Raw genomic sequence first — 21,750 nt, 5'->3', positions numbered from 1 at the left:
ATGAGGGTAGGCTTGGCACTTGACCTTGAGGCTCTTGGGTCCCAAGGGCAGAGTGCCACCCAATGTCCCAGTTGATGGCATTTGTGGCAAGCTGATCTAAGAGACTTGTCACGGTTTGGACACTCTTTGGCCCAATGCCCCGCCTGTTTACAGATCAGGCATTTGTCTCATGCCTTGTCCTTCAAGGACTCAGGGTTTGCCATAGGGCTTCTCTGGAGGGTGGCCAGCATCTGGGCATGCCTTGTCTCTTTCTTTCTCTCCTTCTCCTGGGCCTTGGCCTCCTTCTCCTGTTCTCCATTATAAAAGGTATTGATGGCTGTCTGGACCATCTCATCTAAAGAGGCAGCAGGGTTCTGCTGTTGTAGCTACTATAAGTTAATTCTGATATCTGATGCACATTGGTACAGGAATTTGTCCTTTAAAATCACCCGTCCCTTGTAAGAGTCTAAGTCCAGATTGGTAAACTTTTGGAGTGCCTCTTTTAGCCTCTCCAGAAAGTCAATAGGGTTCTCATTGGGCTCCTGAGTTATTGCTGAGACTGGGCACAGTCCCACAGGTAATAGGCCTTTTTGTTTTCATGAGTGGAATTACTTAAGGGTGAGTCTTTCTAAAGCTTATCCTACCCAGAACTGTTGCAACCTGAGAGCCAGGCGTCCCCAGGTCAAGGTGCAGATCCCCAGGCAGATCGAGGCATGACAGCCTCCTGGGACCCCTGGGACTAGAGGATCCCTGAACAGGTTGAGGCGTGACAACCTTTCGTAGACCAACCCCTAGGCAGGTCAAGGCGTGATGACCCTCTGGGATCCCCCAGACTGGAGTTTGGGTGTCCCCAAGATCTCCAGTGTGACCAGTATTGGGTAGAATTAGGAGGTTGGATATTATAGAGTATTTCCCTCCCAAGGCCAGCTATTTTCTGGTTGTCTCTCCAGAAGATTATAGAGGAGACCTTGTGGGTCTGGATGGGGCTCAGGAAAAGAGCATGAAACAGGAGGGAAAGGGGCAGAGCACAACCTTTGAAAGAATAACATAGCACAAGGGTATAATGTAAACCAATTAAAATCAATTGAGTCCAAGATGATTCAAGTAAACCTTAATCCCCAATCTATAAACCAACAGACACACCCAGAGGTGGCAGGACAGCTCCAAGGCAAAAGAGGGAGGAGTGGGTGGCTCCCCAATGGCTGGGATGATCCTCTCACTCATTAGCATATGAATTCCACCCCCTCACAAAACCTAGCCAGGCCTAGTACCATGGCCCCAGCCCTTGCCCTCAGCAATGGTTCACACCCTGAAGAGTGGCTTCTCTCTGGATCCTAACAAATCCACTTCTTATCGCTTTTTCTCTCAGTGAATTTTTGCAATGAGACATCAGAGCCTGAGTTTCATTAGTTTTGACTGGGCTTGAGTCCCGGGAGAGAGCTGAAGGACAGGAGGAAAAAGCAGTGGGAAAAAACGTGCCAAGGAATCCCCTTCATAGCCCGCCGGAAAATTTGCTAAATATCTGACCGGTGCTCACAGTTTCATTGGTCTGATCAGTGGCACAGAGAAGAAAAAGGACAGAAGAGTACCCACTGGCTTGGGTAACAGCTACTGCGGCTCATCAGACAGCGCCTTTGGGACATGCTGAGTAGTAGCCTCTCCAGAGTCCCTCAATTATGTCCCCTGCCGCCCGCCTATTCACAGGAGGTTCGAGGAAACAAGAAACGAGAGATTGTAAAGGTACCTCCAGCCATAGGAGCGAGGACATCTTACCTTAACTGGAGGTCTTCTGGAATCTGAGACTGGGCCGCCTGAGCTTTCTGAGTTCGTTTTTCGCTGTCCCGGTTTCCAGCACGATGAGCCTTCCCCTGCGTTGGGTTTCTTCGCCTTCCGCTTCTAGCGCAGGAGCTTTGCTGAGTTGGGCTCTTGCTATGCTTGGCCTCTTCCGCGTGGAGGTTGTTTCAGCACGGCACCATAGATGTCACGCGAGTGTAGGTTCCTCGGTTCTTTGTCCCGTCACAACAAAGATTTGGAGCAACGGACATTAAAGCCCTCAGCACATCACAGCTCTCGGGTCTTGGACAAACCGTGTTATAGCTCTTAGGCAAATCAGTGTTACAGCTCTATTTTATTTAGAAGATAGCAGGAGAGAGAGAGAGGGAGAGAGAGAGAGAGCGAGAGAGAGAGAGCGAGCCCACGCACACGGGAGAGAGAGTCAGTGAGAAAGCTCTTTGGCTCCTCCTTTTATATGTTTTCCTCCACCTGGGCCTGCCCTATGCAAATTGGGGTTAGCCCGGAGTGCTGTTTGTTCTGCCTGAAGTCTTCACTCTGGTTCTCTGACCTTCCTTGTCTTTTAGCCACCGCCATTTTGGACTCCTTTTCTCTATTCTACCTACCTAACAATTCCATCCTTTTGAGGTTTGGTTCTGCAGTTGAAGCATAGTTTCCACCGGGCAAGGGTAAGAACCTGGGGCAACAACTTTGGTAAAGAGTAGAGAGAAAGATTTGGGGAAACCATGCCAGACACCAAGTTGCATATCAGTCAAGAGCTTGACCTTCTATAAGGGAACATCTTATATGAAATGTTGTTGCTAAATCAGGAATGAAGCCAGGATAATTGGCTTCCAAAGGAGAAGAATTCAACCTGGGGCCAGAGACGAGGCTTCATCACTCACAGCTTTTGTGTAATAAAGTTTTATTAAAGTATAAAAGAGATAGAGAAAGCTTCTGCCATAGACTTCAGAAGGGGGCAGAAAGAGTACCCCCTCACTAGGGTTAGCAATGGAGTTATATACATTTTTAATTAGTTATTACAATGAATCAAAAGAATGTCTGGAGGTTGTAAAGATCTTCTAGACACACTCCCATCATTTACATTTTAAGATAACAAGATTAGCCAGAAGGTTTTTCCCAGAAACAGTCCTCAAGCAGGATACATTATTGCTATATAATCTTTAGTACAGAGTTTAAAAAGAGTTGTTTGTTGTGTAATCATCACTTCGAGGCTTAAAGATAAAAACCTTTTATGTAACTAAGACTAAGGAATGTAGAGGGGGAAAAGAAAAACACAAACCACCTTTGTCCTTTCCTCTTCCATGAGAATTCCAGACCCCTTTCTCCTTGGGGACTCTTTTGTTGATCATGATGGCTACTCCATTTCTTCTAAGGGATTCCTGCCCACAGTAGTAGATATAATGGTCATCTGAGTTAAATTCACCCATTCCAGTCCATTTCAGTTCGCTGATTCCTAGAATGTCGACGTTCACAGAAGAAGCTGAAATTGAAGGGTTCTATGAAGACCTACAAGACCTTTCAGGACTAACACCCAAAAAAGATGTCCTTTTCATTATAGGGGATTGGAATGCAAAAGTAGGAAGTCAAGAAACACCTGGAGTAAAAGGCAAATTTGGCCTTGGAATAAAGAATGAAGCAGGGCAAAGGCTAATAGAGTTTTGCCAAGAGAATGCACTGGTCATAGTAAACACCCTCTTCCAACAACACAAGAGAAGACTCTACACAAGGACATCACCAGATAGTCAACACCGAAATCACATTGATTATATTCTTTGCAGCTAATGATGGAGAAGCTCTATACAGTCAGCAAAAACAATACTGGGAGCTGACTGTGGCTCAGATCATGAGCTCCTTATTGCCAAATTCAAACTTAAATTGAAGAAAGTGGGGAAAACCAGTAGACCATTAAGGTATGACCTAAATCAAATCCCTTATGATTATACAGTGGAAGTGAGAAATAGATCTAAGCGACTAGACCTGATAGATAGAGTGCCTAATGAACTATGGACTGAGGTTCGTGACATTGTACAGGAGAGAGGGATCAAGACCATCCCCATGGAAAAGAAATGCAAAAAAGCAAAATGGCTGTCTGGGGAGGCCTTACAAATAGCTGTCAAAAGAAGAGAAGGAAAAAGCAAAGGAGAAAAAGAAAGATATAAGCATCTGAATGCAGAGTTCCAAAGAATGGCAAGGAGAGATAAGAAAGCCTTCCTCAGTGATCAATGCAAAGAAATAGAGGAAAACAACAGAATGGGAAAGACTAGTGATCTCTTCAAGAAAATTAAAACATTTCATGCAAAGATGGGCTCGATAAAGGACAGAAATGGTATGGACCTAACAGAAGCAGAAGATATTAAGAAGAAGAGGTGGCAAGAATACACAGAAGAACTGTACAAAAAAGATCTTCAGGACCCAGTTAATCACGATGGTATGATCACTCACCTAGAGCCAGACATCCTGGAATGTGAAGTCAAGTGGGCCTTAGAAAGCATCACTACGAACAAAGCTAGTGGAGGTGATGGAATTCCAGTTGAGCTATTTCAAATCCTGAAAGATGATGCTGTGAAAGTGATGCACTCAATATGCCATCAAATTTGGAAAACTCAGCAGTGGCCACGGGACTGGAAAAGGTCAGTTTTCTTTCCAATCCCAAAGAAATGCAATGCCAAAGAATGCTCAAACTACCGCACAATTGCACTCATCTCACACGCTAGTAAAGTAATGCTCAAAATTCTCCAAGCCAGGCTTCAGCAATACATGAACTGTGAACCTTCAGATGTTCAAGCTGGTTTTAGACAAGGCAGAGTAACCAGAGATCAAATTGCCGACATCCATTGGATCATTGAGAAAGCAAGAGTTCCAGAAAACAACTACTTCTGCTTTATTGACTATGCCAAAGCCTTTGACTGTGTGGATCACAATAAACTGTGGAAAATTCTGAAAGAGATTGGAATACCAGACCACCTGACCTGCCTCTTGAGAAATCTGTATGCAGGTCAGGACGCAACAGTTAGAACTGGACATGGAACAACAGACTGGTTCCAAATAGGAAAAAGAGTATGTCAAGGCTGTATATTGTCACCCTGCTTATTTAACTTATATGCAGAGTACATCATGAGAAACACTGGGCTGGAAGAAGCATAAGTTGGAATCAATATTGCTGGAAGAAATATCAATAGCCTCAGATATGCAGATGACACCACCCTTATGGCAGAAAGGGAAGACGAACTAAAAAGCCTCTTGATGAAATTGAAAGAGGAGAGTGAAAAATTTGGCTTAAACGTCAACATTAAGCAAACTGAGATCATGGCATCTGGTCCCATCAGTTCTTGGGAAATAGATGGGGAAAGAGTGGAAACAGTGTCAGACTTTATTTTTTGGGCTCCAAAATCACTTCAGATGGTGATTGCAGCCATGAAATTAAAAGACACTTACTCCTTGGAAGGAAAATTATGACCAACCTAGACAGCATGTTCAAAAGCAGAGACATTACTTTGCCAACAAAGGTCTGGTTAGTCAAGGCTATGGTTTTTCCAGTGGTCATGTATGGATGTGAGAGTTGGACTGTGAAGAAAGCTGAGCGCCGAAGAATTGATGCTTTTGAACTGTGGTGCTGGAGAAGACTGTTGAGAGTCCCTTGGACTGCAAAGAGATCTAACCAGTCCATCCTAAAGGAGACCAGTCCTGGGTGTTCACTGGAAGGACTGAAGCTGAGGCTAAAACTCCAATACTTTGGCCACCTCATTAGAAAAGACCCTGATGCTGGGAGGGATTGGGGGAAGGAGGAGAAAAGGATGACAGAAGATGAGATAGCTGGATGCCATCACTGACTCTATGCACTTGAGTTGGGTGAACTCTGGGAGTTGGTGATGGACAGGGAGGCCTGGCGTGCTGCAGTCCATGGGGTCAAAAGAGTCAGACAATACTGAGTGACTGAACTGAACTGAACTTCTCCGTGGGGACCCATTGGATTTCTTATCAACCTGCCTAGAAATTGTCTGTCTCATTATAGTTTGTTGGTAATTAGGGAAAGATCAGATTTTGTTTTCTGCACGTATTCTAACTATAGAGAAATCTTAGCATCTATGCTATGATAAGAGTAGGTTTTAGTTTTCAAGTAAGATGCATAATTAATGATTTTAATTACTGGGGTCATTCCAAGAGTCACCTCATTAACATAACAAAATTTTTTTCCCTCTTTGATCACTTAGGAAATCCCAAGGGTTTTAGAAGCTTTGTGCTAGAAGAGGAAGATCAACTATATATTACTTTATTATAAATTACTATATCACATAAAGGGCATTTGTTATTTATATTTGTTAGATAGAACTTTGAACAATAGAAAATAAAGATACATATTAAACCATATAAAAATAAAATGTCTGCCTTAAGTGCCTCACTTTACTGTGGATGGCATCATTGAAAAAAGTCTCTTTTGTTCAGTGTTTTTAAAACAGTCTGTTTACAAAGTCTTATAGAAACAGACATAAGCAGCACTTAATTTGGAAATTTGAACCTCAAAATATAAGAAATCAAAACAATGACAAATGTTGCCCACTAAGTCAGCAACTACTTAATAAGAATATAATAAAACCAAGGTGCTTTTCTCCCATTTAATGGCATCATTGTATCTGAGCTATTTCTTCATAAAATTTATTATGGTTAAAATAAATTAGGTCATGGTTTAATTCATATCTTCTCCTCTAGACTGTAAGCTGTTTGAGGGCTAGGCTATGTTCCCCAAGCATTTTATTTAGCAGATTCTTAATAAGTATTTTTAAATTAAGCAAAAAAATAAATGGCTCTGGTAAGATATATAAAATTGAAAGTGAGCAATGCATTATATTACTTTGAGGTAGAAAAATATAAATAATAGTAGTAATAATAAAAAGAACAAGATAAAGAATATGATAAGTTTGTTTTTAAACCTATTTACCTAAAATACAGTGACAAGAAGTCACAGACCAATATCAGGGTACAATGGTCCTTTTAATTTAACAAATTTTCATTTCATTTCAGTTCAGTTCAATTCTGTCACTCAGTCGTGTCTGATTCTTTGTGACCCCATGAACCGCAGCACTCCAGGCCTCCCTATCCATCACAAGATCCCGGAGTTTACCCAAACTCATGCCCATTGAGTCGGTGATGCCATTCAACCATCTCATCCTCTGTCATCCCCTTCTTCTCCTGCCCTCAATCTTTCCCAGCATCAGGGTCTTTTCCAATCAGACAGCTCTTCTCATCAAGTGGCCAAAGTATTGGAGTTTCAGCTTCAGCATCAGTCCTTCCAAAGAACACCCAGGACTGATCTTTAGGAAGGACTGGTTGGATCTCCTTGCAGACCAAGGGACTCTCAAGAGTCTTCTCCAACACCACAGTTCAAAAGCATCAATTCTTCGATGTTCAGCTCTCTTTATAGTCCAACTCTCAAATCCATACATGACCACTGGAAAAACCACAGCCTTGACTAGACGGACCTTTGTTGGCAAAGTAATGTCTCTGCTTTTGAATATGCTATCTAGGTTGGTCATAACTTTACTTCCAAGGAGTAAGCATCTTTTAACTTCATGGCTGCAGTCACCATCTGTAGTGATTTTGGAGCCCGAAAAAATAGTCTGACACTGTTTCCACTGTTTCCCCATCTATTTCCCATGAAGTGATGGGACAGATGCCATGATCTTAGTTTTCTGAATGTTGAGCTTTAAGACAACTTTTTCAGTCTCCGCTTTCACTTTCATCAAGAGGCTCTTTAGTTCTTTTTCACTTTGTGCCATAAGGGTGGTATCATCTGCATATCTGAGGATTGATATTTCTCCAGGCAATCTTAATTTCATCTTGTGCTTCTTCCAGCCCAGCGTTTCTCATGATATACTCTGCATATAATTTAAATAAGCAGGGTGACAATATATAACCTTGACGTACTCCTTTTCCTATTTGGAACCAGTCTGTTGTTCCATGTCCAGTTTTGTTGCTTCCTGACCTGCATACAGGTGTCTCAAGAGGCAGGTCAGGTGGTCTGGTATTCCCATCTCTTTCAGAATTTTCCACAGTTTATTGTGATCCACACAGTCAAAGGCTTTGCAGCTATTATGTTTCAAATATTCAAAGGTAAAAATGAGCAAATATCATGGACTTTGTGTTTAGAGAAGTTATTTCCTTCTACTTTTTATTGTACAAGTCACAAGGCAAGGACACATTAAAAATAGGCACAGTGAGAATTCTAGTAAGAAAGGGCCAGTTGCAACTGCATTTTGTATACCAAAGTACATTCACTTTTGCAAAAGATGCTGGGGCTTTTGTATCACTACTATTTATACAGTACCCTCAGAGAATTGGAGCCAGACAAGGCAACTAATGATAATACAGATCTAAATATAAAACAGTCCTGTTATAAACATTTCCTTTCAAAAGGTGCTAAATATGAAAATGTGTATGCTAAAATTCTAGACTTCCATTATGTAATTTTCAGTACTGCCCTTGAGTTTTCTTCCCAGTCTTTCCTAAAACCACTTCAGTTAGCCATCTGGAAGAGCCTTGACTATGGCGTTTGTGAAGCTGACTGTAAAGACTCTAGGCCAGTTTCTGCCTTCCTGGTAGAGAGAAGGGAGAGCAGGGCTCCAGTGGTCCTAACTGCTATCTTTTGAAGCGGGAAGGAAGTCAGATGTGAAGGAACAAATTGGAACTAGAAAGTGGTTGGTTCTTTTGATGAGAATGAAATGGTTTTGTGATAATGGATAAAATCAAAGCTGTTGTTTAAAAAAATTTATTTCCTATTCAAAGAAATTTTTAAGCTTTTTATACTTCATTTCTAAGATTGAAAAAGCTCTTTATGCTAGAAAAGTTATTTATATTTCCAGTTTGCATGGAAATAATTTTGGGCGAGAGACATGCACATTACTTACATTTCTCTAATATCTCTAAGGGAAAAATATTAAAATTGCTTCCGAATATTCCTCAGACTACTAGTTTGGCAGAAGGAGGTGTTGTTGTTTAGTCACAAAGGTGTATCTGACTCTTTGTGATACCATGGACTCTAGACCACCAGGCTTCTCTTTCTATGGGATTTCCCAGGCAAGAATACTGGAGTGGGTTTCCATTTCCTTCTCCAGGGGATCTTCCTGACCCAGGATTTGAACCCATATCTCTGGCATTGCAGGCAGATTCCTTACTGTTGAGCCACCTTGGAAACCTAGAAAAAGGGGTATTTGCATTTATTTTCATGAACAAAAATTGATTAAAAAACTTTTTGAAACGAAAATCCTGCTTGCTTTATAAACTCAATGATAATTATTTTCCATAGAAATGTTACTTTTTAATTTTTCTTTTCTAGCTCTAAGGAGTTAAGCTGTAAGAACAATTAACAATTCAAGCTAAAACTGCTACAACCTGAAGGTGGAAGAGCGTGAACTTCTCTGTTTCCTGAGTTCCTATTATTATCAAGTTTCTTTCTCTCTCACTTTATCACCTTTAGCATTCACTGCAGGAAATGTAGGAGATAAAAGAGAAAATTTTTAACATGCGTTTGCACTACACCTTTGATGATCAAAATAGTTTTATATACCTTGTCTATCTGTGTTGCCCGATAATAGAGAATATGAATAAAAGCAAGTAGGAAAAAATTTTAGATAATATTCCATTTAAAGTATAAAGAGAATCCTATAAAGAGCATCCTATTATAACATTGCAGTAACTATAGTAATGAATATACTCAGGCATTAATTAATAATTTCTGGTAAGTAAAACTGGAATAAAAAAATATAGCCGTAAGATCTAGGTACTGTGACATAAGAGATGCCCACAATAATGTACTAGAAATCTTTATACTAAAGGTATATCATTCAATATTTATTAATAGTATAGAATTCTTTTAAATTTATTTCTTCTAATACATGGAATGAACTTTAGTTCTCTGCTTAATAACATACAGTTTGGTTTATAATTTATGATAGCCAATAAAAAATATTCAAATCACATTGCAAAAACAAAACAAAACTGTACTTTTAGTTTTAGTTCACTCAACCTGTGGAGTGATAACCAAGATTACTCTCTGAAATTGATATTGCTGACCTATGGGGAGGTCAATTTGCTATAACAGAAACTAATTGTCACATGCTATATACGGTCTTTGTAATCTTTCTTACAGGGCTAAGTTAGAGGTTACTTGCTGTCACAAGTGATAGGACACTGTAGTGTGTGTGTGTGTGTGTGTGTGTGTGTGTGTGATCAGTCGCTCAGTCTTTGCAGCTGTCTGATTCTTTGCAGCTTCCTGGGCTGTAGCCCACCAGGCTCCTCCTCTTCTCCAGCCAAGAATACTGCAGTGGGTTGCCATTCCCTCCTCCAGAGGATCTTCCCAACCCAGGAATCAAACCCTCATCTCTTAGGTCTCCTGCATTGGCAGGTGGGTTCTTTACGGTTGCACCATCTGGGAAGTCCACATTGTAGAATAGTTAATCTAAAAGAGAAAGAGAAGGCAGCTAAAGAAATATAAAGATTTGAAATTGCAGGACAAAGCTAGGTCACCTTTGGTTACCTGCTCATTTCCTTAATAAAGCTGGAGGTAATCTTTTTGGTAATCAGAAGGGAAATAATTGAATTAAGGAAACTTGTGTATTTAATAAACACTACTAACTGTTATCATAAAGATTCACTCCACTGAGTGATTGGAAGGCATGGAAAAAGCAGTCAGTGCAGAATGGTGGCTGCTGTGACTAGCACATGAATGTTACTAGAGATTCTGCGGGGCTATTGGTTGAAATCATTCCAAAAGCAGCTAGCCAGGCAAACTGAGAGATAAGAGGTTTGAAGTGATAGCAGGAAAGGTTGGAAAAACCTGGAAGTGAAAAGAATCTCTTTTCCTGTCTTTAAGAATCTCTTATAGATGAGAAGAAGTATTGCCAAATATTAATGAAAATACAGATTAGGTTGGATGACACTAACCTGTAGTAAGTCCAGCCAGCTAGCATAGTTTCCCATTTATCTCCAACCTTATTTAGTGGTAAAAATGAGGGTTATAAATTGTGACTTTTTATAAAGTTATGAATTCCCCTAGAATCTGATCTTGTCTATAGAGGAATTATCTCGAAGACTCAGATGAAAGTCCATCTTGTAAAAGTCTCCCTGGATTTTCAGTCTCATTGACTGCTCTCAGAAGTAACCCTGCTCACCTGATCTTGTAGGTGCAACCAATGATGGCTCACACGGGGTCCTCTGAATGATGAGTCAGCACCCAGAGAACCACCACCGTGTCTGCTGTGCCCCACGTGGTAGTGATCACTCAAGGTCAAGAGAATAGGAATGATTGCGAGAGTATTGTTCTAATGATTAGCCTCAGAAACGTGGCCGTGGACTGAGAAGGTAGTCATCGGAAACATAATTAAAGAAATTTAGCGTTATAGTGGTGTTATTGGACACACTAAAGGCATTAAGGATAATGTCAGGAAGTGTATTGAGAAAGAAATTATAAATTAGATGCCCACATCCACTGAGGCAGTGGGTGAATATCCTTTTTACATTTGTTGATAAATAGAGGTAGAAAGGGAACACAGTGTTACAAGGAAGTTTTGTGCACTTGAGAAGAAGTAAAGTGATATGACAGTGATTTGGAAGTAAGTAATTTAAACTAAATACCATGCCCATCTTTTCTTTAAAGGCCACTGGGAAGTGGGAAATGCAGAAGGGTCAGGGTAAAGGATTTGCAAGGTGATAGATGTGAACAGTGTGACAGGATTGAAAGATTGGAATACAGTTTGCTGGGAGAGTGAGGTCTAGGATTTGTCTCACCATAGTTGATGCCATGGATGTGAGACAAGTCAGTCAGCACAGAGCCTCGTGCTCGAAGGGTTTGTGCTTGGGGCATAGAATACTCTCCAGCTACCATCTTTAAATTCATAACAATTTTATTTTTGAATTTGTATTTTGTGAATGAAGTCTACAAAAGTCCACATGTTGTCTATGGGGCAATAGAAAGTGTGCCAGTAGCCTGAAGTCTCAATTCAAATACTGTCTCACTTTCTACTAATTCCTGCCATCCCAGGAAGGGTTCATTACCTCCTATTCCATTATCTTCTAGCACCTGGGTCCCTTCTAGCCTCTTCCTCCTCACTACCCCCTACCCAGTGACACCTACCACCTCCTGCCCCCTGGTGTCCCAGACCTTGTCTGACCTTCCTTTCCCTACATCCCTCCAGCCATTGCTACTGCCTTCCACTCCTGGTAGGGGACTAGGCATAGGTTTAAGGTGAGCCAAGTTTCGCTGCATACCTCAGGGCATCTCTGAGCTGAGTACGGCTGTGCCCATCCCTACCTGGGGCTTGCAATACCAGAGTATGTTTAATGGGTAATTTGTTGGGAGCAAGCTTCTAGCCAACCCCAAATCCAGGCAGCCAGAGGGTCTTGGTGCAGAGATTACAATTCCTTGGGGACTGCCCATCCACTGCGGGTTGGACAGCCAGTTCATGAGAAAGGGGGACTGACTTCTCCACACCAGCTGGGGTACAGCATGTCGGTGAGTGGGGAGAAGAGGAATCCAGCAGCCTGTGGCTATGAGCTAAACTTACAGAATCACAGGGTGACGCTCTCTGGTACCTCGGAAAGTCTGCATTCTGCAAAATTAATTTGCAGATAAAAAGCACCATAACAGGTTGGAAGAGGGTTGGCAGGAATAAAGGAAAAGGTTTTATATTTTAGTAACTTTAAAGGCACTTTTTTTTTTTTTTTTAGGCTTTTGAACAAAAGACTCTGAATTTTCAGTTTGTACTGAGCCACAGAATTTATGTAGTCAGCCTTGGAGTTCAGTAGTAATTTGAATATTGAATATTATACATAAAAGAAGCTACAGAGTAATAGTTGTAGGAGGATACATTAATAATGGGAGAATATAGAAGAAAGCTGAGCACCGAAGAACTGATGCTTTTGAACTGTGGTGTTGGAGAAGACTCTTGAGAGTCCCTTGGAGTGCAAGGAGATCCAATCAGTCCATTCTGAAGGAGATCAGCCCTGGGATTTCTTTGGAAGGAATGATGCTAAAGCTGAAACTCCAGTACTTTGGCCACCTCATGCGAAGAGCTGACTCATTGGAAAGGACTCTGATGCTGGGAGGGATTGGGGGCATGAGGAGAAGGGGACGACAGAGGATGAGATGGCTGGATGGCATCACTGACTCGATGGACATGAGTCTGAGTGAACTCTGGGAGTTGTTGATGGACAGGGAGGCCTGGTGTGCTGCGATTCATGGGGTCAAAAAGAGTCGTACACGACTGAGCGACTGAACTGAACTGATAGTTTGTTTTGGCAAATAATTCAAAGAAATGCAAAATGGGAAGCTGGAAAAACAAAGAAGTTATTACACATTCCCCACCCTCCAAAAAATAAAGGTATGATATTGAACAGGTTAACGCTATGGAAAATTGTGGCCAGTCTTCTTGGGGAACTTTGGAAGACAGAGTAGAAAGTGTTTCAGTGTTGCTCCAACTTCAATCTAAAGGATCCAGGAGGCTGGGGGTATTTGAGCTCCACTTTCCATTTGCCAAGGACCACTTCCCATGGTGTGTGCATAAACTGAGAAAGTCTTCAATTCGAGAGTCCCAGAGGTTAACAGGAGACATTAAGGGCCTGATATGGATGGGAATGCTATAAGTATCTGGCTGGAATTGGCTATCCGGAATGCCTCTTTAAAACATTTTAGTGAGTTGACTCCAAGGATGACAGCACTGAACTAGGCCACACTAAATTAGGAGTATACTACATGGGTTCTTCTTCCCAGTGTTTATTTAGACGTGAAACTAATAAAAACCAACTCCAGAGGCCTCAAAACTCCACTTGGCATTTAAAGTAATAAGAATTCACAAAAGTACAAACGTGCAAAGTGTCCTATATAAAGTACCTGATTTCTTCATTTCCTCAATATACCTCCCTGTGTGAACAACAGTCTCTTTCAGCTCAGGATGTTCTAAATACAATTTTCTTCAGGCATTCAACTAAGTACACTAATTTTCCACAAAGCACAGTTTTCATTTTGAGTTTAACTAAAATTCAAACACCTATAAACATAAACTGCTGGTAACATTAAGAACATATTTCCTTGGTTAGAAGATGAAGGCTGATGAATTTCTGGATTTAGGCTATAGTATTCATATATATTTTTTTCTTCTCTTATCTTCATTACGGGTCAAATATCGCCACTATTAATTAAACATATAATCTCTGAATTATTTAAACTTGTTCAGAGAATACAAGTCCTCAAATCACCTTTATATGGATAGTAAAGGTAATTTCAAAGGTGTGCATAGATACAAGAAGAAATGCAAACAACTGACTAACATCACCTGTAAATATAGATGCAAAAATTATAAACAAAATGTTATAAAGCCAATGCAGAAATATGCATGCTTACAAGCATATAAATGCATGTGTGTATATATAAATGAAGAGACAAGCTGCATCACACACTTATCCAATTTTTTTTAAAAAAGGAAAAATTATATAAGTATTTGATAATGAAAGAGACATCAACAAAACTCAACAATAACCTAGAACTTTAAAAAATCTTTTTAGCAAACTAATAGTAATAGGTGGGAATTCCTCTGGGTAAATTGTTCAAATATATCTCAGCACATTTATTTTCAAAGAAGTATGAGAAACATTGCCTATTAAAAATAAACACTGAAAATGGATACCTAGCAACACCACTTCTACTCAGTATTGTCCTGAAGGTTGTAAAAGGCACAATAAAGGGGAAAAAAGAAAGAATGTAAAGTTTGGAAGGAAGAAAACTAAATGTCTTTATTTGCATATTAAAAGATTGCCCATATAGACAGTCCCATAGAACCACAATTACTAGAACTTATAAAACAGATTAGCAAGGTTTCTTGATATAAAATCAGCAATTGGTAATAAAGTTTGTTCTACAATTTTAGCAATAACCACAAATCATTCCATGCACAAAGAAAATTTGCAAACTATTATATACAGAATGCAGAAAAAAGATCCTAATGTTTAGCACATCAATGTGTATTAATATATACATATTAATATATAGTATGTTAATATATACATATTAATATTAATATATATTTATATATAAATTATTGTTCAGTCACTAAGACATGCCTGACTCTTTGCAACCCTATTAACTGCAGCTTGCCAGGCTTCCCTGTCCTTCACTATTTCTTGGAGTTTGCTCAAACTCATGTCCATGGAGTCAGTGATGCCATCCAACTATCTCATCATCTGTAACCCCTTCTTTCTCTTGCCCTCAGCATTTCCCAGCATCAGAGCCTTTTCCAATGAGTCAGCTCTTCACATGGGGTGGCCAAAGTATTGGAGCTTCAGCTTCAGCATCACTTCTTCCAGTGAATGATCAGGATTGATTTCTTTTAGGATTGATTGATTTGATCTCCTTGCTGTCCAAGGGACTCTCAAGCGTCTTCCCCAGAACAATGATTTGAAAGCATCAATAGCCTTCTTTATATGGTCCAAATCTCACATCTATGTGGTCCACTGGAGAAGGGAATGGCAAACCACTTCAGTATTCTTGCCTTGAGAACCCCATGAACAGTATGAAAAGGCAAAATGATAGGATACTGAAAGAGAAATTCCCCAGGTCAGTAGGTGCCCAATATGGAGATCAGTGGAGAAATAACTTCAGAAAGAATGAAGGGATGGAAAAAAGCAAAAAGAATACCCAGCTGTGGATGTGGCTGGTGATAGAAGCAAGCTCCGATGCTGTAAAGAACAATATTGCATAGGAACCTGGAATGTCAGGACCATGAATCAAGGCAAATTGGAAGTGGTCAAACAAGAAATGGCAAGAGTGAATGTCGACATTCTAGGAATCAGCAAACTGAAATGGGCTAGAATGGGTGAATTTAACTCATATGACCATTATATCTACTACGGCGGGCAGGAATCCGTCAGAAGAAATGGAGTGGCCATCATGGTCAACAAAGAGTCCGAAATGCAGTACTTGGATGCAATCTCAAAAACGACAGAATGATCTCTTTTCATTTCCAAGGCAAACCATTCAATATCACAGTAATCCAAGTCTATGCCCCAACCAGTAACACTGAAGAAGCTGAAGTTGAACGGTTCTATGAAGACCTACGAGACCTTTTAGAACTAACACCCAAAAAAGATGTTCTTTTCATTATAGGGGACTGTAATGCAAAAGTAGGAAGTCAAGAAACACCTGGAGTAAAAGGCAAATTTGGCCTTGGAATAAAGAATGAAGCAGGGCAAAGACTAATAGAGTTTTGCCAAGAAAATGCACTGATCATAACAAACACTCTCTTCCAGCAACACAAGAGAAGACTCTATACATGGACATCACCAGATGGTCAACACCGAAATCAGATTGATTATATTCTTTACAGCCAAAGATGGAGAGGCTCTATACAGTCAGCAAAAACAATACCGGGAGCTGACTGTGGCTCAGACAATGAACTCCTTATTGCCAAATTCAGACTTAAATTGAAGAAAGTAGGGAAAACCACTAGACCATTCAGGTATGACCTAAATCAAATCCCTTATGATTACACAGTGGAAGTGAGAAATAGATTTAAGGGCCTAGATCTGATAGATAGAGTGCCTGATGAACTATGGAATAAGGTTCATGACATTGTACAGGAGTCAGGGATCAAGACCATCCCCATGGAAAAGAAATGCAAAAAAGCAAAATGGCTGTCTGGGGAGGCCTTACAAATAGCTGTCAAAAGAAGAGAAGCAAAAAGCAAAGGAGAAAAGGAAAGATATAAACATCTGAATGCAGAGTTCCAAAGAATAGCAAGGAGAGATAAGGAAGCCTTCCTCAGCGATCAATGCAAAAAAATAGAGGAAAACAACAGAATGGGAAAGACTAGAGATCTCCTCAAGAAAATCAGAGATACCAAGGGAACATTTCATGCAAAGATGGGCTCAATAAAGGACAGAAATGGTATGGACCTAACAGAAGGAGAAGATATTAAGAAGAGATGGCAAGAATACACAGAAGAACTGTACAAAAAAGATCTTCATGACCAAGATAATCACGTTGTTGTGTTCACTGACCTAGAGCCAGACATCCTGGACTGTGAAGTCAAGTGGGCCTTAGAAAGCATCACTACGAACAAAGCTAGTGGAGGTGATGGAATTCCAGTTGAGCTATTCCAAATCCTGAAAGATATTGCTGTGAAAGTGCTGCACTCAATATGCCAGCAAATTTGGAAACCTCAGCAGTGGCCACTGGACAGGAAAAGGTCAGTTTTCTTTCCAATCCCAAAGAAAGGCAACGCCAAAGAATGCTCAAACTACCGCACAATTGCACTCATCTCACACACTAGTAAAGTAATGCTCAAAATTCTCCAAGCCAGGCTTCAGCAATATGTGGACCATGAACTTCCTGATGTTGAAGCTGGTTTTAGAAAAGGCAGAGGAACCAGAGATCAAATTCCCAACATCTGCTGTATCATGGAAAAAGCAAGAGAGTTCCAGAAAAACATGTATTTCTGCTTTATTGACTATGCCAAAGCCTTTGACTGTGTGGATCACAATAAACTGTGGAAAATTCTGAAAGAGATGGGAATACCAGACCACCTGATCTGCCTCTTGAGAAATCTGTATGCAGGTCAGGAAGCAACAGTTAGAACTGGACATGGAACAACAGACTAGTTCCAAATAGGAAAAGGAGTACGTCAAGGCTGTATATTGTCACCCTGCTTATTTAACTTCTATGCAGAGTACATCACGAGAAACGCTGGACCAAAAGAAACACAAGTTGGAATCAAGATTGCTGGGAGAAATATCAATAACCTCAGATATGCAGATGACACCACCCTTATGACAAAAAGTGAAAAAGAACTAAAAAGCCTCTTGATGAAAGTAAAAGTGGAGAGTGAAAAAGTTGTCTTAAAGCTCAACATTCAGAAAACTAAGATCATGGCATCCGGTCTCATCACTTCATGGGAAATAAATGGGGAAACAGTGGAAACAGTGTCAGACTTTATTTTTCTGGGCTCCAAAAGCACTGCAGATGGTGACTGCAGCCATGAAATTAAAAGATGCTTACTCCTTGGAAGGAAAGTTATGACCAACCTAGACAGCATATTCAAAAGCAGAGACTACTTTGCCAACAAAGGTCTGGCTAGTCAAGGCTATGGTTTTTCCTGTGGTCATGTATGGATGTGAGAATTGGACTGTAAAGAAAGCTGAGCGCTGAAGAATTGATGCTTTTGAACGGTGGTGATGGAGAAGACTCTTGAGAGTCCCTTTGACTGCAAGGAGATCCAGCCAGTCCATTCTGAAGGAGATCAGCCCTGGGATTTCTTTGGAAGGAATGATGCTAAAGCTGAAACTCCAGTACTTTGGCCACTTCATGTGAAGAGTTGACTCATTGGAAAGGACTCTGATGCTGGGAGGGATTGGGGGGCAGGAGGAGAAGGGGACGACAGAGGATGAGATGGCTGGATGGCATCACTGACTCGATGGACGTGAGTCTGAGTGAACTCCGGGAGTTGGTGATGGACAGGGAGACCTGGCATGCTGCGAATTATGGGGTCGCAAAGAGTCAGACACGACTGAGCGACTGATCTGATACATAACTACAGGAAAAACTATAGCTTTAACTAGATGGACCTTTGTCAGCAAAGTTATGTCTGTGCTTTTTAATAGGCTGTCTAAGTTTGTCGTAGCATTTCTTACAAGGAGCAAGGATCTTTTAATTTCATGGCTGCAGTCACTGTCTGCAGTTTTGGAGCCCCCCTCCCAAAATAAAATCTGTCACAATTTCTTCTTTTTTTCCCATCTATTTGCCATGAAGTGATAGGACTGGATGCCAAGATCTTTGTTTTTTGAATGTTGCATTTTGAGCCAGTTTTTTTTTTTTTTTTTTAAATTTTCCTTTTTCACCCTCATCAAGAGACTCTTTTTAGTTCCTCTTCACTCCTGTCATTATAGTGGTATCATCTGCATATCTGAGGTTGCTGACATTTCTCTAGGCTATCTTGATTCCAGCTTATGACTCATCCAGCTTGGCATTTCACATGATGTACTCTGCATATAAGTTAAATAAGCAGGGTGACAATATATAGCCTTGATATACTCCTTTCTCAATTTTGAATAAGTTCATTGTTCCATGTCTGGTTCAACTGATGCTTCTTGTTCTGCATACAGTTTTCTCAAGAGACAGGTAAGGTGGTCTAGTATTCCTATCTTTTTAAGAATTTTCCACAGTTTGTTGTGATCCACAGAGTCAAACACTTTAGTGTGCTCAATGAAGCAGAAATTTTTTTTGGAATTACCTTGTTTTTTTATGACCCAACAGATTTTGCCAATTTGATCTCTGGTTCTTCTGCCTTTTCTAAATCCAGTTTGTACATACTGCTGTACATACTGCTGAAGCCCAGTTTGAAAGGTATTTGAGCATTGCTTTGCTAGTGTGTGAAATGAGTGCAATCATATGATAGTTTCAACATTCTTCAGCACTGCCTTTCTTTGGGATTAGAATGAAAACTGACCTTTTCTAGTCCTGTGGCCACTGCTGAATTTCCCAAATTTACTGGCATATTAAGTGCAGTGCTTTAACAGCATCATGTTTCAGAATTTTAAATAGCTCAGCTACAATTTCATCACCTCCACTAACTGTTCATAGTAATGCTTCTTAAAGCCCACTTGACTTCTCACTCCAGTATATCTGACTCTAGGTGAGTGATCACTTTACTGTTGTTATTTGGGTAGTTAAGACCTATTTAAAAAAAAAAAAAAAAAAAATATATATATATATATATATAGTTCCGTGTATTCTAGCCACTGCTTCTTAATCTCTTTTGCTTCTGTTAAGCTTGAAGTTTCTGTTCTTTATTGTGCCCATCTTTGCATCTCTAATTTTCTTGAAGATATCCCTCATTTTCCCATTCTCTTGTTTTCCTCTATTTCTTTGCATTGTTCACTTAAGAAGGCTTTCTTATCTCTCCTTGCTATTCTCTGGAACTCTATATTCAGATGGGTATATATTTCCCTTTCTCTCTTGCCTTTTGCTTCTCTTCTTTTCTCAGTTATTTGTAAGGCCTCCTCAGACAACCATTTTGACTTCTTGCATTTCTCTTACTTTGCTATGGTTTTGGTTACCACCTCCAAATATTATAAACCTCTGTCATAATTATTCAGGTACTCTGTCTACCAGATCTAATCCCTTGAATCTATTTGTCATCTTTACTTTTTAATCATAAGGGATTTGATTTAGGTCATACCTGAATGATCTAGTGGTTTTCCCTACTTTTTTCAATTTAAGCCTGGATTTTGAAATAAGGAGCTGATGATCTGAGCCACAGTCAGCTCTAGGTCTTGTTTTGCTGACTATATAGAGCTTCTCCATCATCAGCTTCAAAGAGTATCATCAGTCTGATTTTGGTATTGATCATTTGGTGATGTCCAAGTGTAGAATTTTCTCTTGTGTTGTTGGAATAGAGTATTTGCTATGGCCAGTGTGTTCCCTTGGCAAAACTCTTGTTAGCCTTTGCCCTCTTTCATTTTGTACTCCAAGGCCAAACTTGCCTGCTACTCCAAGTATCTCTTTGCCTTCCTACTATTACATTCCAATCCTCTATGATGATAAGGACATCTATTTTTTGCTGTTAGTTCTAGAGGGTCTCCCTTAGTGGCTCAGATGGTAAAGAATCTGCCTGCAATGCAGGTGACCTGGGTCAATCCCTGGGTCTGGAAGATCCTCTGGAGAAGGGAATGTAAACCCACTTCAATATTCCTGCCTAGAGGATTCCATGGACAAGTGATCCTGGTGGGCTACAGTTCATGGGGTCACAAAGAATTGGACATGATTGATCACTAACACTAGAAGGTCTTGAATATCTTCAGAGAATCACTCAACTTCAGCTTCTTCAGCATTCGTGGTTGGAGCATAGACTTGGATTACTGTGATGTTGAATCATTTGCCTTAGAAATGAACTGAGATCATTCTGTCATTTTTGAAAATCACCCAAGTACTGCATTTTGGACTCTTGTTGACTCAGGGCTACTCCATATCTCTTAAGAGATCACTTTGGCTTCCTTGATAATAGTGGGTTTTGCTTAAACCAAATCATGGAGAAATTCAAATCATTTCACAGGACCTCTATTCCCTTTTCTTTCTGAGGCTTATACACAAACTCTACTGCATACCCATTTGTAAAAGGGGCTGGAGGATGGGAACAAGCTGCTAGCTTCTTTAAGAGAGAGAGATGGATGGGAAGAAAATATGTTGGGTTATGATATCAGCTGTATGACTGACTTGACTATGATGGGGATGTATGGTGATGAAAATGTAGAGAAATCGTAGTCTTATTAGTAATTACTGCATAGACAAAAGCAGAATCAGAAGTTTTTACTGAAACATCCCATCATTGCCTAGTAGCAAGGATACTATCTGAATTCCAAGAATTTTATGCATTCATACCTTTCTGCAGTGCCAGTTTCTTCATATGATTCCAGCTTTTTGGTTTTATTAGCCCTGCCTCAAGCCTTTACAGGATTCCCAGGTGACACTAGTGGTAGACTCCACCTGCCAATGTAGGAGACACAAGGATGAGGGTTTGATCCACGGATCGGGAAGATCACCTGGAGAAGGAAATGGAAACCCACTCCAGTATTATTGCCTGGAAAATTCCATGGGCAGAGGAGCCTGGCAGGCTATAGTCCATGGGGCTGCAAAGAGTAAGACACACCTGAGCATGTGTGCACGCGCACACACACACACACACACAACACACACACCCTTTTACACTGCAATCTACTTGTCATTCACTCTTTGCTACCTACTACTTCATTTCTCAAGCTGCAGTTTGAAGTCAATATAACAAACATTAGTCCCTGGCACATTCTGTATACTCAGATCTAAGCTAGAGGGCTCAAGGGGATTGAGATACAGTTGTCCTCAAAGAACACATGGTCTAGAGGGGAAATACACTTTATCTACTCATCTTGACTTTGAGATATTTAGACTAGCATCACAGTGTT

This window comes from Bos taurus, chromosome 3, assembly GCF_002263795.3.
Source record: "Bos taurus isolate L1 Dominette 01449 registration number 42190680 breed Hereford chromosome 3, ARS-UCD2.0, whole genome shotgun sequence".
NCBI lineage: Eukaryota > Metazoa > Chordata > Mammalia > Artiodactyla > Bovidae > Bos > Bos taurus.
Note: the sequence above shows the minus strand (reverse complement) of the source record.